The 18,561-nt window shown below is 41.6% G+C and overlaps 1 long non-coding RNA gene across 9 annotated transcripts; it reads left to right on the top strand.

Annotated features, from left to right (window-relative positions):
• Nucleotides 1-589: 589 nt before the first annotated feature.
• LOC123094057 (uncharacterized) lies at nucleotides 590-5,456 on the top strand. Of its 9 annotated transcripts, XR_006445727.1 has the most exons (6): nucleotides 601-1,059; nucleotides 1,153-1,237; nucleotides 2,343-2,398; nucleotides 4,451-4,501; nucleotides 4,682-4,888; nucleotides 5,240-5,456. It is a non-coding gene; the product is annotated as an uncharacterized lncRNA (long non-coding RNA). The 9 variants fall into 9 exon arrangements; XR_006445725.1 differs by having other exon boundaries at nucleotides 590-1,059; nucleotides 1,153-2,398; nucleotides 4,451-4,570; XR_006445719.1 differs by having other exon boundaries at nucleotides 591-1,059; nucleotides 1,153-2,398.
• Nucleotides 5,457-18,561: the final 13,105 nt, after the last annotated feature.

Genomic DNA, 18,561 nt, shown 5'->3' with positions numbered 1-18,561 from the left:
AGTAGTTCGGTCACGACCGGTGGGGGACTTTGTGCCTTTTGTATCTGTAGGTTTTTGCCTGGTTTCCACTAAATAGATAAGATATATTTCTCAGATAAGCATGTATCGAACCGGGCAACTTTCTTCTTCTTTATAAAATGCAGAACCCCTTGGCTCTCTCAAGGTAGTACTCGGAAAAAAGTATACTGCTTTGTGTCCGGTTTATTTTTAAATGTAGAGGATTGTGCATGATTTATATCAGCTAATAAACCGCAGGACCATTTTTCAGTTCTAATTTCCAGAGCTCTAGGTAGTGTGTACTAACTTTATTTTGGCAAATGCGAGGAGAGCCATGAGAAGCCAAGTGCCACTTGATATAGTAGATCAAACAACCTACGAGGCTAAAAACTTTCTACTTCTTAATCAAGGTCAAAATAGTTCACGGAAACAATCAAAATCTCTACTCCTAATGTCTCAGTTGGTAGGTCGCGTTCTGGGTTTTATTTTCGTCCCACCATTTTCGTCCTACCATTTTCGTTCGGTTTTTTTTCGCTTGTTTTTTTCGTCCCCCACACCCCACCAGACGCATACACAAAAAAAAACCGCACAAACACCTCTCGTATCGATCCCCTCGAGGAGAAGCCGTCGCCCCCATCTCCCGTTCCGCCGCCGCCGCCCCCCACCTTGCCCTATCTCCCTCTCAGCCACCTCCACCACCCCCACGCTTCTCCTCACCACAACAGATCCCTTCGCCGTCGCCCTCGCACTCGCACCAAGCCGCCGCCGATCCCTGCGTCCCAGTGGATCCGTTCGCCGCTGCCGATCCTTCGCTGCCGCCGATCTCGTCGCTACATCGACGGCAACCAGGGGTCGTCCTCCGCCCGGCCGCAGTGGAGATCAAGCAGGAGTCCTCCAAGGACGACTCCCGCGGGATCATCCTGATCCTGTTCGAGAAGTTCGGCTTCTCCCACCGCGGGTCCGTCTCCATCGCGCTCACCGGCGCCAGGGCTGCCTCCAAGCTCGCCAAGCCGGACTCTTCGCAGCTCGGCTTCTTCCTTTGGTGATATAGAAGATGAAATTGTTTGTTCTTGTATTCTGTTACATGGTTTGGTTTTGTTAGCCAGATTCAGTCTTTCTTTATCTCAGCTGAGGTTGATGTGGGTTTATTGGCAGATTATTTACAAAAGAAATTGTTTGAGGTCAAGAGTTGATGCCAAATGTCCTGGATCAGGACAACTCCTGGGAAACAAGGCGAACGGTATGTGCGTGCAAGATTGAAAATTGTACTAGATATGTGTAGTTTGCTCCAGGATCCTATATCAGTGTATTTGCTTCGTGCAGTTCCCTATGTCATCCATTATATTTATATAGGGATAAATTTCCACGGGTTGCTGTAAGCAAAACTCCCTATGTACCGGCACTTGTCTCTTTACAGACTGTCCGGGCTTTCTAGATTAGAATATAATTGTTTTAGATAATTTGAAATAAGTTTTTACGCCAGCTTGCACCTTTATTATTTGCAGCCGGGAAGTCTATTTCTTTTCTTTTTTTTGATTCAAAACTATTGGCATGAATTGGCCCTTGCATTTGGTCTGAGCACTGACAATAATTCCAACCTGTCAATTGGGGACAGATATGTCCATCACACCTGTACCTTTTATTCAGTTTGAGGAGGAATAAGTAGTCAATTGGCTGATTAATTATGTTTCATGTGATTTGTATATGGACGCAGTTGCAACAGTTAGCTGCATCAACTATAATTTTTCTTTCGCTGGCGGGGCATGCATCCCGACGAGTTATACAATTTAGCTGATTTAATTCGTGGCCTAACAATACTTTTGGTAATAGTTGTCAACTAAAAAAGGATCTGCTTTTTCGTAATGATGGCCAAATAAAAGAGGATCCAAACCCTCACGAGTTTACATTGTACAAAGCTATTATGTGCTGACAATATTTTTTCTAAGTTGCTCTCTACATCTCGGTGTTATTAGTCTAAATATTCTGATTCCAAAGGATGTTTTCAAACATCAGATCTTTTAATAAATTTGAAACAACATATCTTTCTAATTTTGGTTCTGTCTAAAATGATGAAATTCAATTTTGTTCTACTGCATATTAGTTTAATCATCTTCACCAGCAGTATATATTGCAGATAATTGTGTTGGTTTGGTTTTTAGCATGTAGGTATGATATGGTAAGCCTCCAGTGAAGGAGGGGCTTAGAAAAAGAGAAACTGTTCTATTTGATATACAATGTAATTTGGAAATTAATGGCAGAAGGCTCCTAAACTAACATATGATGTTTTGTTTGAATTTCTCTTTACCGGATTGTGTTACTTATGCGCAATCACCATACTTGACAAGGGTCCCTGATTTTATCACTTCCGTTGACGAGTCTTGTGTCAGCATCTTGATGCGAGGTACAACTTCTAGGTGATCTTCTTCATGTTTTACGTTGTTGTACTTTTTGCTGCAATGTGGATGTACATATTCTAGCAGATATATCTTCATGCTTTACCTTGTTTACCACTGCCCTGATGTGGAGGTACAGATTCTAGCTGATATATATCGTCATGTTTTACCTTTTACCAACATCCAAGATTTTTGTTTCCTCATTTCTTTCAATTAGATAGAAGATGGGACGTGCTTTGTTGTAGTTTCCTCTTACTTTGACTAAGTAGGACATTTTTTTGAAATACCAAATTGTGGTGTCGCTACCCCTACGCACCACGGTTTTGCAGCACCCTCAGCTAAAGTAAACCATTCCAAGCCTACCATACTCGAAACATGGAAGCATGCAAACTTCAGAGCATCTTGGTGTCGCTGGCCACCCGATCTCTACAACCACCACAAAATGCTACAGGACCAACCAGGCCGGTGTCCTGACCACTGAATCATGTCGCTGTGTGGGCGCCTAGATCTCCCATGTGTCTGTCTAAAGCCTGAGGGGCCAACCTCGCTCGAGCGTCGCCAGCCAGCACTCATCTGCACATGAACAAATGGTTGGATATATGTGCCTCCTCCGTCTCTTATTCCCCGAAACATAATTTGATGAGTAGAGTTTCTAATCATTTATGGCACACTGGCATATGATTAAACTGCACAAGTTAGATTGACATTTTGTGGAGAACGGTCGTCGGCTGGGAGCCTCGCCGTCTACCTCCACCAGCCGGCCCACACACCATTGCTCCCCGCGTGTCGCGCCCCTCCCCGAACCATCATGCCTTCTAATTAGTGTACGTGGTAGTCTGGTAAAAGTGGAGAATAATTCGGGTAATGTCTATGGATGTACTACCAGTATTGCGGCTAACCTGCCTGGCAGTGAGATGCATCTAGATTAGATCTGATTACTGATATAGAAGATGAAATTAATTATCTAAAATTTTCCTTGTACCATTTTCCATGAGATTAATGTAATTGGGAATACCAGTGCTTGTTTGAATCATTTAGTTAAATAATTTTATAGATAAAACTTGTATTTGTATGTTTTGGAATTACTATTATCCTGGTAAAATGACCACAAGTGAAAGGGTTGTAAAGATTAATTATTCTTTGTGGAAGCATTACTGGTCTAATTAATAGATGTACATGCATCAATAATGTTGTTGAGCTTTAGTTGATTCTATAGTGTTGTACTATTCGCAAAGTTCTATTTTGAGAAAAGAAATAGCAAATTCAATATTGTGGCAGCTAAATGGCGCACCCGCTGTAGCAAGTGAGTGCCCATCAAAATCACCCTGAGCATATTTTTGCTGATTTTCATGATTGCTCTTCTGCCAGGAACAATGTTCCTGGCACTTCGACCACACAACTGTATGTTCATGTTCCAGAGTCCTTATTCATAGTTAATTTCAATCACAAAGTGACAAATGTCAGTCTATTAGTTAACATGTGTATCTCCGTTTCTTCTAAGTTTCAATCGACCTACTCTGAAGTTGTTCCTAAGATAGTGCCTCAAGCAAAGGGAATGAGCCTCAGTTAGTGCATCTAGCAAGTTCGCGATCCTTTGTTGGGATAAACATTTGTGCAAGAGCAATAGTCTCGTCACTATTGGTTGTTAGTACTGTTGCTTGTTAATTCTACTTTTTACTTCAGTTCGTAATGCAATATAGTTATGCTTGACGCACTATAAGAAGACTGCCATTTTGCCTTTTGACCTTGGTTTCTTCCTCCAGTAAGTAAATGCACATAGTTCTTTTGTAAATTAGAGCATACGACTTGTTGATCGATCTCTGAGCTCAGTAATAATATTAAGCCTCAATCTGTTTATTGTGCACACAAGATGAGAAAGAATTGCTACCCAAGAATATGTACTTTATAAACATTTCAACTGTAATCTGGAATAAAATTAAATAAATAAGGAAACAGTATATTCATATATCTTTTTTGTACTTTGATGGTGTCACACCACAAGTTCCGAGATGGTAATTGTGCTGCATATGTCTGCTCTCTTACTTTGTTTTTCTGAACAGGTAGGTTCTGGAAGATGTCATGAAGAATTTCTTTCAGAGAATTTGCGTGAGGTGTGTCTAAATGATTTTTATCTTCTGAACATATTCTTGTATGACTAACTGAATTCATTTTTTCAAAACGTCGGTACTTTTCCTTTTTCATTTATGTTGCTCGATTGAGTCCACATGCCTGCCCTTACTGAGTTTGCTCAAGAGTAAGATAAACTTGATATTTATGTTTGTCGGCAGCAGCGTGACTAGCTGATCTGTAGCGGCGCGGAAGGTGAGCTTGGCTGCAGGTAGCAGCTCCTTTGGCTGATCTGCGGCGATGCAGAAGTTGGGTTGGAAAGAAGCACGACCGGCTGCTCTGAAGTGGGACGTAGGGAGAGCTTCGTAAGAGATAGGGAGGGAGCTCTATTGGCCCGTGCATGACATCCAACCCAATGGCATCATGCCCTGGTAAGCTTCTTATCTGTTCCAATTCTTGCACTTGGTCTTTTTCTTTCTAACCCTAAAAATAGAGTGTGCCTTGATTCCTAATCATGCTTTAAAAGCTGATATCCACCTCGTTTATCTTGCTACTAGTGGTAATGTGTGCAAGTATGATTTTGTGATAATGCCAGATGTTGTGTGCCTTCTTTATTCATGGTACGAGTACTCTAACCTGGCTCGTATGATAATGTATCACTGCTATAGAGCACAAACGACGTGTTTTTTAATTATATTTTAGTTGACATGGATTTCATTTATCTTGTGAATTGTATAGTCAGATCATGAATTTTTATGATTGATTGATTTTCATGGTCACAGGTAGGCATGGTTGTGTGGCCACGGGGAAAATGGAGCAAGTAGCATGTGAGGAGTTTAACAAATGGGGACAAGGGACAGTTTAGTTAATTAAGGCTCTATGTTAGTTTCAAGTTTTATCCTTGTTGCGGTAAGAAATTATGGTTGGATTAACCACCATGTGTTGGAAATATGCCCTAGAGGCAATAATAAAAGTATTATAATTATATTTCCTTGTTCATGATAATTGTTTTTTATTCATGCTATAACTGTATTATCCAGAAATCGTAATACACGTGTGAATACATAGACCACAATATGTCCCTAGTGAGCCTCTAGTTGACTAGCTCGTTGTGATCAACAGATAGTCATGGTTTCCTGGCTATGGACATTGGATGTCGTTGATAACGGGATCACATCATTAGGAGAATGATGTGATGGACAAGACCCAATCCTAAGCATAGCACAAAGATCGTGTAGTTCGTTTGCTAGAGCTTTGCCAATGTCAAGTATCTCTTCCTTTGACCATGAGATCGTGTAACTCCTGGATACCGTAGGAATGCTTTGGGTGTATCAAACGTCACAACGTAACTGGGTGACTACAAAGGTGCACTACAGGTATCTCCGAAAGTATCTATTGTTTTATGCGGATCGAGACTGGGATTTGTCACTCCGTGTAAACGGAGAGATATCTCTGGGCCCACTCGGTAGGACATCATCATATGCGCAATGTGACCAAGGAGTTGATCACGGGATGATGTGTTACGGAACGAGTAAAGTGACTTGCCGGTAACGAGATTGAACAAGGTATTGGATACCGACGATCGAATCTCGGGAAAGTAAAATACCGCTAGACAAAGGGAATTGTATACGGGATCGATTGAGTCCTTGACATCGTGGTTCATTCGATGAGATCATCGTGGAACATGTGGGAGCCAACATGGGTATCCAGATCCCGCTGTTGGTTATTGACCGGAGAACGTCTCGGTCATGTCTGCATGTCTCCCGAACCCGTAGGGTCTACACACTTAAGGTTCGATGACGCTAGGGTTATAAAGGAAGCTTGTATGTGGTTACCGAATGTTGTTCGGAGTCCCGGATGAGATACCGGACGTCACGAGGAGTTCCGGAATGGTCCGGAGGTAAAGATTTATATATAGGAAGTCCTGTTTCGGCCATCGGGACAAGTTTCAGGGTCATCGGTATTGTACCGGGACCACCGGAAGGGTCCCGGGGGCCCACCGGGTGGGGCCACCTGCCCCGGGGGGCCACATGGGCTGTAGGGGGTGCGCCTTGGCCTACATGGGCCAAGGGCACCAGCCCCAAGAGGCCCATGCGCCTAGGGAACCCTAGAGGGAAGAGTCCTCAAGGGGGAAGGCACCTCCGAAGTGCCTTGGGGAGGATGGACTCCTCCCCCCCCTCTTGGCCGCACCCCTTTCTTGGAGTAAGGGGCAAGGCTGCGCCTCCCCCCTCTCCCTTGCCCCTATATATAGTGGAGGGGAGGGAGGGCATCCACACCTGAGCCCTTGGCGCCTCCCTCCCTCCCGTGACACCTCCTCCTCTCCCGTAGGTGCTTGGCGAAGCCCTGCAGGATTGCCACGCTCCTCCATCACCACCACGCCGTTGTGCTGCTGCTGGATGGAGTCTTCCTCAACCTCTCCCTCTCTCCTTGCTGGATCAAGGCGTGGGAGACATCGTCGAGCTGTACGTGTGTTGAACGCGGAGGTGCCGTCCGTTCGGCACTAGGATCATCGGTGATCTGAATCACGACGAGTACGACTCCATCAACCCCGTTCACTTGAACGCTTCCGCTTAGCGATCTACAAGGGTATGTAGATGCACTCCTCTCTTTCTACTCGTTGCTGGTCTCTCCATAGATAGATCTTGGTGTTACGTAGGAAAATTTTTGAATTTCTGCTACGTTCGCCAACAGTGGCATCATGAGCTAGGTCTATTGCGTAGATTCTTTGCATGAGTAGAACACAAAGTAGTTGTGGGCGTTGATGTTGTTCAAAATGCTTACCGTTACTAGTCCAATCTTGTTTCGACGGTATTGTGGGATGAAGCGGCCCAGACCGACCTTACACGTACTCTTACGTGAGACAGGTTCCACCGATTGACATGCACTTGGTGCATAAGGTGGCTAGCGGGTGCCAGTCTCTCCCACTTTAGTCGGAACGGATTCGATGAAAAGGGTCCTTATGAAGGGTAAATAGCAATTGGCATATCACGTTGTGGTTTTGCGTAGGTAAGAAACGTTCTTGCTAGAAACCCATAGCAGCCACGTAAAACATGCAAACAACAATTAGAGGACGTCTAACTTGTTTTTGCAGGGTATGCTATGTGATGTGATATGGCCAAAAGGATGTGATGAATGATATATGTGATGTATGAGATTGATCATGTTCTTGTAATAGGATTCACGACTTGCATGTCGATGAGTATGACAACCGGCAGGAGCCATAGGAGTTGTCTTTATTTTTTGTATGACCTGCGTGTCATTGAAGAACGCCATGTAACTTACTTTACTTTATTGCTAAACGCGTTAGCCATAGAAGTAGAAGTAGTCGTTGGCGTGACAACTTCATGAAGACACGATGATGGAGATCATGATGATGGAGATCATGGTGTCATGCTGGTGACAAGATGATCATGGAGCCCCAAAGATGAAGATCAATGGAGCTATATGATATTGGCCATATCATGTCACAACTATATAATTGCATGTGATGTTTATTATGATTATGCATCTTGTTTACTTAGGACGACGGTAGTAAATAAGATGATCCCTTACAAAATTTCAAGAAGTGTTCTCCCCTAACTGTGCACCGTTGCTACAGTTCGTCACTTCTAAGCACCACGTGATGATCGGATGTGATGGATTCTTACGTTCACATACAACGGGTGTAAGACAGTTTTACACAGCGAAAACACTTAGGGTTAACTTGACGAGCCTAGCATGTGCAGACATGGCCTCGGAACACGGAGACCGAAAGGTCGAACATGAGTCGTATAGTAGATACGATCAACATGAAGATGTTCACCGATGATAACTAGTCCGTCTCACGTGATGATCGGACACGGGCTAGTTGACTCGGATCATGTAATCACTTAGATGACCAGAGGGATGTCTATCTGAGTGGGAGTTCATAAGATGAACTTAATTATCTTGAACATAGTCAAAAGACCTTTTGCAAATTATGTTCACGCTATAGTTCTATTGTTTTAGTTATGTTCCTAGAGAAAATATAGTTGAAAGTTGATAGTAGCGATTATGCGATCAGTAGAAAGCTTATGTCCTTAATGCACTGCTCAGTGTGCTGAACCCCAAACGTCGTTTGTGGATGTTGCAAACATCGGACATACACGTTTTGATAACTACGTGATAGTTTAGTTAAACGGTTTAGAGTTGAGGCACTAAAGACGTTTTCGAAACGTCACGGAACATATGAGATGTTTCGAGGGCTGAAATTGGGATTTCAGGCTCGTGCCCACGTCAAGAGGTATGAGACCTCCGACGATTTTCTTAGCCTGCAAACTAAGGGAGAAAAGCCCAATCGTTGAGCTTGTGCTCAGATTGTCTGAGTACAACAATCACTTGAATCGAGTGGGAGTTGATCTTCCAAATGAGATAGTGATGTTTCCCCAAAGTCATTGCCACCAAGCTGCTAGAGCTTCGTGATGAACTATAACATATCAAGGATAGAGATGATGATCCTTGAGGTATTCGCGATGTTTGACACCACAAAAGTAGAAATCAAGAAGGAGCATCAATCGTTGATGGTCAGTGAGACCACTAGTTTCAAGAAGGGCAAGGGAACAAAGGGATACTTCATGAAACGGCAATTCAGCTGCTGCTCTAGTGAAGAAACCCAAGGTTGAACCCAAACCCGAGACTAAGTGCTTCTGTAATAAAGGGAACAACCACTGGAGCAGAATTACCCTAGATACTTGGTAGATGAGAAGGCTGGCAAGGTCGATAGAAGTATATTGGATATACATTGTGTTAATGTGTACTTTACTAGTACTCCTAGTAGCACCAGGGTATTAGATACCGGTTCGGTTGCTAAGTGTTAGTAACTCGAAATAAAAGCTACGGAATAAAACGGAGACTAGCTAAAGGTGAGCTGACGATATGTGTTGGAAGTGTTTCCAAGTTTGATGTGATCTAACATCGCACGCTCCCTCTACCATCAAGATTAGTATTAAACCTGAATAAGTGCTCTTGCACCAAAAGGAATGGTTTATTGAATTTTGGTCGTAGTGATACACATTTTCATGCCAAAAGATATAAGATAGTAATGATAGTACCACTTACTTGTGGCACTGCCATGTAAGTCATAATGGTATAAAACGCATGAAGAAGCTCCATGTTGATGGATCTTTGGACTCACTCGTTTTTGAAAAGTTTGAGACATGCGAACCATGTCTATTGGTGTATATGCATGAAGAAACTCCATGCAAATGGATCGTTCGGACTCACTTGATTTTGAATCACTTGAGATATGCAAATCATACCACATGGGCAAGATGACTAAAAAGCCTCATTTTCAGTAAGATGGAACAAGATAGCAACTTGTTGAAAGTAACACATTTTGATGTGTGCAGTCCAATAAGTGCTGAGGCATGCAGTGAATATCGTTATGTTCTTACTTCACAGATGATTCGAGTAGATGGTGAGAATATTTACTTGATGAAACACAAGTCTGAATTATTGAATGGTTCAAGTAATTTCAGAGTGAAGTAAAAGATCATTGTGACAAGAGGATAAAATGTCTATGATATGATCATAGAGATGAATATCTGAGTTACGAGTTTTGGCACACAATTAAGACATTGTGGAAATTGTTTCGCAATTATACCGCCTGGAACACCATAATGTGATGGTGTGTCCGAACATCATAGTTGCACCCTATTGGATATGGTGCGTACCATGATGTCTCTTATCAAATTACCACTATCGTTCATGGGTTAGGCATTAGAGACAACCACATTCACTTTAAATAGGGCACCACGTAATTCCGATGAGATGACACCGTATGAATTATGGTTTAGAGAAACCTAAGTTGTCGTTTCTTAAAAGTTTAGGGCTGCGACGCTTATATGAAAAAGTTTCAGGTTGATGAGCTCGAACCCAAAGCGGATAAAATGCATCTTCATAGGAAACCCAAAACAGTTGGGTATACCTCCTAATTCAGATCCGAAAGCAATATGGATTGTTTCTAGAATCGGGTCCTTTCTCGAAAGAATTGAGTGGGAGGATGGTGGAGACTTGATGAGGTTATTGAACCGTCTCTTCAACTAGTGTGTGACAGGGCACAGGGAGTTGTTCCTGTGGCACCTACACCAATTGAAGTGGAAGCTTATGATATTGATCATGAAACTTCGGATCAAGTCACTCCCAAACCTCGTAGGATGACAAGGATGCGTACTACTTCAGAGTGGTACGTAATCCTGTCTTGAAAGTCATGTTACTGGACAACAATGAACCTACGAGCTATGGAGAAGTGATGGTGGGCCCGGATTCTGATAAATGGCTTGAGGCCATAAAATCCGAGAGAGGATCCATGTATGAAAACAAAGTGAAGACTTTGGCAGAACGGCTCGATGGTCATAAGGCAAATGAGTACGGATGGATTTTAAAAGGAAGACAGACAATGATGGTAAGAATTACCATTAAGAAAGCTCGACTTGTCGTTAAGATGTTTTCCGACAAGTTCAAGGAGTTGACTACGATGAGATTTTCTCACTCGTAGCGATGCTTAAAGTCCGTCGGAATCATGTTAGCATTAGCTGCATTTATGAAATCTGGCAGATGGATGTCAAGACAAGTTTCCTTACCAGTTTTCGTAAGGAAAGGTTGTATGCAATACAATCAGAAAAGTTTTGTCGATCCTAAGGATGCTAAAAGGTATGCTAGCTCCAGCGATCCTTCTAAGGACTGGAGTAAGCATCTCGGAGTTGGAATGTACGCTTTGATGAGATGATCAAAGATTTTGGATTTATACAAAGTTTATGAGAAACTTGTATTTCCAAAGAAGTGAGTGGGAGCACTATAGAATTTCTGATGAGTATATGTTGTTGACATATTGATGATCAGAGATGATGTAGAATTTCTAGAAAGCATATAGGGTTATTTTGAAAGTGTTTTTCAATGGAAAACCTGGATTAAGCTACTTGAACATTGAGCATCAAGATCTATAAGGATAGATCAAAACGCTTAATAGTACTTTCAAATTAGCACATACCTTGACATGATCTTGAAGGTGTTCAAGATGGACCAGTCAAAGAAGGAGTTCTTGCCTGAGTTGTAAGGTACGAAGTTAAGACTTAAAGCTAGACCACGGCAGAATAGAGAGAAAGGACGAAGGTCGTCCCCTATGCTTAAAACGTAGGCTCTTCAGTATGTTATGTTGTGTACCGCACCTGAAGTGTGCCTTGCCATGAGTCAGTCAAGGGGTACAAGAGTGATCCAAGAATGGCTCACAGGACAGCGGTCAAAGTTATCCTTAGTAACTAGTGGACTAAGGAATTTTCTCGATTATGGAGGTGGTAAAAGAGTTCGTTGTAAAGGTTACGACGATGCAAGCTTGACACCTATCCGGATAGCTCTGAGTAGAGAGACCGGATACATATAATGGAGCAATAATTTAGAATAGCTCCAAGTAGAACAGTTGTTTGGAATAGCTCCAAATAGAGCGTGGTAGCTGCATCTAGGAGATGACATAGAGATTTGTAAAGCACACACGGATCTGAAAGGTTCAGACCCGTTGACTAAAACCTCTCTCACAAGCAGAACATGACCAAACCCCAGAATGATGTGAACTAGTTTAGTGACACTAGTAAACTCTTTGGATGTTGGTCACATGGTGATGTGACCTGTCAGTGTTAATCACATGGTGATGTGAACTGGATTATTGACTCTAGTGCAAGTGGGAGACTGTTGGAAATATGCCCTAGAGGCAATAATAAAAGTATTATAATTATATTTCCTTGTTCATGATAATTCTCTTTTATTCATGCTATAACTGTATTATCCGGAAATCGTAATACACGTGTGAATACATAGACCACAATATGTCCCTAGTGAGCCTCTAGTTGACTAGCTCGTTGTGATCAACAGATAGTCATGGTTTCCTGGCTATGGACATTGGATGTTGTTGATAACGGGATCACATCATTAGGAGAATGATGTGATGGACAAGACCCAATCCTAAGCATAGCACAAAGATCGTGTAGTTCGTTTGCTAGAGCTTTGCCAATGTCAAGTATCTCTTCCTTTGACCATGAGATCGTGTAACTCCTGGATACCGTAGGAATGCTTTGGGTGTATCAAACGTCACAACGTAACTGGGTGACTATAAAGGTGCACTACAGGTATCTCCGAAAGTATCTATTGTTTTATGCGGATCGAGACTGGGATTTGTCACTCCGTGTAAACAGAGAGGTATCTCTGGGCCCACTCGGTAGGACATCATCATATGCGCAATGTGACCAAGGAGTTGATCACGGGATGATGTGTTACGGAACGAGTAAAGTGACTTGCCGGTAACGAGATTGAACAAGGTATTGGATACCGACGATCGAATCTCGGGCAAGTAAAATACCGCTAGACAAAGGGAATTGTATACGGGATCGATTGAGTCCTTGACATCGTGGTTCATCCGATGAGATCATCGTGGAACATGTGGGAGCCAACATGGGTATCCAGATCCCGCTGTTGGTTATTGACCGGAGAACGTCTCGGTCATGTCTGCATGTCTCCCGAACCCGTAGGGTCTACACACTTAAGGTTCGATGACGCTAGGGTTATAAAGGAAGCTTGTATGTGGTTACCGAATGTTGTTCGGAGTCCCGGATGAGATCCCGGACGTCACGAGGAGTTCCGAAATGGTCCGAAGGTAAAGATTTATATATAGGAAGTCCTGTTTCGGCCATCGGGACAAGTTTCGGGGTCATCGGTATTGTACCGGGACCACCGGAAGGGTCCCGGGGGCCCACCGGGTGGGGCCACCTGCCCCGGGGGGCCACATGGGCTGTAGGGGGGTGCGCCTTGGCCTACATGGGCCAAGGGCACCAGCCCCAAGAGGCCCATGCGCCTAGGGAAGCCTAGAGGGAAGAGTCCTCAAGGGGGAAGGCACCTCCGAGGTGCCTTGGGGAGTATGGACTCCTCCCCTCCCTCTTGGCCGCACCCCTTTCTTGGAGTAAGGGGCAAGGCTGCACCTCCCCCCTCTCCCTTGCCCCTATATATAGTGGAGGGGAGGGAGGGCATCCACACCTGAGCCCTTGGCGCCTCCCTCCCTCCCGTGACACCTCCTCCTCTCCCGTAGGTGCTTGGCGAAGCCCTGCAGGATTGCCACGCTCCTCCATCACCACCACGCCGTTGTGCTGCTGCTGGATGGAGTCTTCCTCAACCTCTCCCTCTCTCCTTGCTGGATCAAGGCGTGGGAGACATCGTCGAGCTGTACGTGTGTTGAACGCGGAGGTGCCGTCCGTTCGGCACTAGGATCATCGGTGATCTGAATCACGACGAGTACGACTCCATCAACCCCGTTCACTTGAACGCTTCCGCTTAGCGATCTACAAGGGTATGTAGATGCACTCCTCTCTTTCTACTCGTTGATGGTCTCTCCATAGATAGATCTTGGTGTTACGTAGGAAAATTTTTGAATTTCTGCTACGTTCCCCAACACCATGTACATCTTTAATTACTTTTAAATAAGAGATATAATCAAAATATTCTTTTGAATTGATAAAATTTATATAATTTGTACAAGTACATGAAGGTGGAACAGGAGGAAGGGTGGGAGAAGATTAGATATCGTTTCATTTTCTTGCAAGGAAAGGATGGTTACGAAGAAATGACAAGAAATGGAGGGACAATCAGTTTTATTACTGTATGGATGGAAACCACATGCCAGCTTGTCCAACATATTTCTACATTGAGTCAATTATTGAATCGCTATATTTTTTTTATTCCATGGCAATGCATGGTCATTCAACTATTCAAATTTACGGGTTATTCATCCACTTTTTTCAAGCTATTTACATATTTGTCACTTGTCAGCAAGTTTGCATATGATGCTAGGAAGTGAACATAAGGACACATAAACGTTGCATTTTGAATATGAAATAAACTCAACATCCAAATAACAGATTCGATGCTCTGTCCATCAGAGAGCAGGAAATGTAAGCATCCTTCTAAATAAGATATTACCTATCTTGAAGCTGGAAATGCAAGAATTCTTCTAAATAAGATATTAGTTATCTTCATGATGGAAATGCAAGCATCCAAAATTTACAACAATATTTCTAAAAACTGAAAACAATCTTGCAATCTTGATATAAGAATGAAACATAAGCAACATCATAGAGTTTGCTATTTCTTTTTAAACATAATTACCAACAAGTGATATACAGGTGAACCTGCAGTTTATTCAAATTGGAATGCGGCTCACTCTACTAAAAAGGACGATGTCACTCACTCCGAGTAAAAACGGTCATCTACTCACATTTAACATCTGACCAATGATTATATATTGTATATGAGTTTTCTATTTTTTTATTTTAATATTGTTTATATGTTTACTTTTGTAGATCAAAGATCAAAACTGATGGCTTTTTATTGACAAAGCTTTATGGTGAACCAGACTGAAAAATCATCGGGTTTTACACAATCAGAAGAGATGCATACAAATAATTGTTCTTTATATATTTGTTGTGCATGATAATACAAAAGGTATGTTTCTATACATATTTATTTTTGCAGAGTATGAAAGAGATGGAAATGGATTATGTCAGCGTTCAAAAAGAATCCATCGACAAGGGTGTTGAGGCAATGTCATTGGAAGAGCCCAAAAATTCATTAAGATTTTGTACAACAAAAGGCCCGTGGCAACGCACGGGCATTGTACTAGTAATAGTAGTTACCATGTCCTGCAAGAAATATACAATGGATGTTCATGTATATCTATAAGACTATAACTAAATGCAGCACATATATCATTCCAGCTCCAAACTTGAAAGCAATATATAATTTACGAACATTACTCCACTGCCATAGAACCTGCAATTTCGAATATAATCTTTCAGATCGAGAATCATATTCTGACATGGCACTCATATTTTACTGTATGAATAGTACAATGAAATTTGAATAACACAACAGTAAAAGGTTCACATGTGATATTCATTAGGAATTTGTGCCAGATAACAAACATTTATGGTGCCCCTCATTATGACTAACTTCTTCAACATGAGCATACTCTCATGGATTAAGAGGCCACAAAAACTCCTGAACTGAAAGGTTATCAATGAGTGCCACGAAAGTCAAGCCAACTAACACTCCCTCATACTATATGCCATGACATAAAACATTAAGAAGAGATGTTTGAAGTAGTACCTCTCTCATAATAAGGGGGGACACTAACTACTTTGAGCCATAAAAGAAAACTGGCGTAGTCAAGTTAGCTCCGAGCAGTCAATACATTGCAGGATAATTTGAAGTTCATATCTGCAACCACATCAACATATGAGATAAAATGGTCAGATACAGAATCGTGTACAACTCAAAGTACGTTTACACTAACCATTCTGTAGAAAGAAGATAAATGTCTATGCATGTTCTAATTTGTATTTAGTGCAATTAAACTTTGTCTAGTAGAAAATGTTAGCAATTATGTCAAGACCACTACGACACTACTGGTCTCTCCATGTAATAAATCAATAAACTCTACTCTCTTAACAATCTAGAACTGCACAATGAACACTACTGAAGAAAAATGTAAAACTGGGTCAATGAAAATAAATACACGGGTTGATGACCCTTAAACGAATAGTAAACACGAGAGAACGAACACTTATTTAAGGTAGAGAAACTTGTCCCATAATGCTTCGCATGGTTTTGATCACCCCTATATAGTCTGTCAAGCATGTATCTAACTGTTTCAAATATATACATAGCAGCGTTCATCTTAACACCAGCTTTAGCTTCACAAAAATTCTTAGCTCGGTTAATCTGCATAAACCATGAAATCTATAGGAAGTTAAATGTGTTAAGCTGAAAATAACAATACATCAGCACACTAGAAAGAATGGGAGGTTTGATGTTAATTAATAAACTAAAAAATGGAGTGCATTCAAATGGACAAAAAGAAACACATAAGAGACTATTACCTTCTTTGATAGTAGAGAAGCACTATCAATAATCTCAATAAAACTACATAATATTCAGTTCCAAAAGGCCGAAGCGAAGCTTGTAGCCTTTTTTTACTGGGACTATGGTGGCTTACGCCAGCCTGAACCACTTCATAAAACTGAGAACTATACAAAGTCCAATGAGTACACAGGGATTAAGAGAAATAATAGAAGGAAAAAATTAAAATCTCCCAGATAGGTGATACAGTAGAGTACTCCAATCCGTAAGGTGCCATTTATTAATTCCATGTGAATACCTGTTGGACCAAGGTATCAATCATCAGCAATCTTGCTAGCAGTAATGTGCAATTCCTCAAAAACATCCTGGGAGACCTTGGAGTTTTTGTGCTTCCATATATTCCAGAGGACAATGATAACAACATTATAGAGTGAATCTTGTCGAAATAATTTTTCCAAGAGATCTTTGACTGAATCAACATTGAGTGGATGAAAACTTTGAAGTTCAGATCAAACCAAAGCTAGGGAGGAGCAACTGATTAACATATGAGGAGTAGTCTCAGATTCATTCGAGGAAGGACAATGCCCGGACTGGCTTATGAGCACTATACAATCAAGCCATCCCACTTTACCTATCAAATTGAGTACAATCCTACTATCAGCTGCAATCGACACTGTATATCAGGAGCAATCAGCAGTCTACATATATCATTAGCAGCACATGAAGCAATCAGCCACACACCCCAATTATCTCTCGTATGTTCTCACCACAGCATGGCCCAGCGCTGCCTCAGTAATATGATATACAAATCAGATCATAGTATACGCTTGTTCAGAAGAGCGGATAAAAATAATTTAACAAATTTCAATGACCCTAATTGAGATCATCTAGGTTCAGAACTATCTGATGTGAAATAAATGAAGATAAATTTCAGCAAGGAATAAAGTAAGCTGGTTGCAGCACAACCATTGTTAGTTGTACATATGTACATCAACAATGATAAGCATTAAGTTTCCTATTTAATAGTTCATACTATTCTGATCGTAGATTCAGAGTAGGTGGTGGTGCTGACCATGGGAGGAGGAACAGACGCCCTGAAGAAAAAGGTCAGTATTTTTTAATTATGATTTCGATTTTAGTGGTATTCAGACATTCACTTGATCCAAATACCTCTAATTACTCGAGAACATTCATTCTACTGGACTAAGATACTATATATAAACACAGAGAAACAATTATATTTAGGCACACTAATAGGAGGGCCTACTATCTAACAAAGTTCAATGAGTATAGATCAAGCTTTGCATAATCAGATAGAAAGAGTATAAGTGGTATAACTGTACTTGGTAGCCTACAATAAAATCTTGTGTGAAGTGGAGAAGAGAAACTAAAAGATGAGCTAAAAGACAAAGCCGCAATATAAATAGATTAATTAAGGTTAAGTAAAATCTAATCAGCACCATGATTCGACAACCAAGAAATCAAAGTTTGGGAGTATCACTCCTAAAAATGTTTTCCTCGCCCACATAAAAAAGACAAACATCACAGCGAATGAGGTCGGAACCTAGATAATATAAATGTGTTCAAAAATTAGTGAAGGGTGCATCTGATGCACTACAGGATTTCATAATCTATTAACTCTATGATCCTTTATGTTGTCAAGATTTTAGACGATGTTCTTCCTAATGTAACAACTGACTTTGTAGAAAAAACCAATAACTCTAGAAATTCAATAAATATTAGTCATGTTATTCCTATACTTCTATAGGTAACAAATTTCCAAACCAGCAACTGTTAAATCTGCCAAACCAAACATTGCATAATTTTCCAGACTGAATAAGAGGTAAGGGAGATATCCCTTTTGCACCTTGTCCACATTGCTGATGACGAAGGCATCCAGGTGGTGCTGATGAGCCTGTTCTTCTCGAGCGACCCTGCAGCCACCTCACCTCAAGTGCCCCGCTACCTGCACCTCCTTCTCCGCGTCAGCATGGTGCCCACAGACCCCCACATCCATATCCCCGGATAAGAAAATCACCACCAACATCACACCTCTAGGAGAACTTTGCTGCATTTACAGTCCAATTGTCAGCTCTGGTTGCTGCTCTATTATCCTCCTCCTTGCAATTCTTCATAGACTAAAGAGCAAAAAAACATTCAAAGCAAACTATATCCAGGCAATGAACTATAT

Source organism: Triticum aestivum, chromosome 4B, assembly GCF_018294505.1.
Source record: "Triticum aestivum cultivar Chinese Spring chromosome 4B, IWGSC CS RefSeq v2.1, whole genome shotgun sequence".
Lineage (NCBI taxonomy): Eukaryota > Viridiplantae > Streptophyta > Magnoliopsida > Poales > Poaceae > Triticum > Triticum aestivum.
This window is presented reverse-complemented; position numbering and strand designations above follow the sequence as displayed.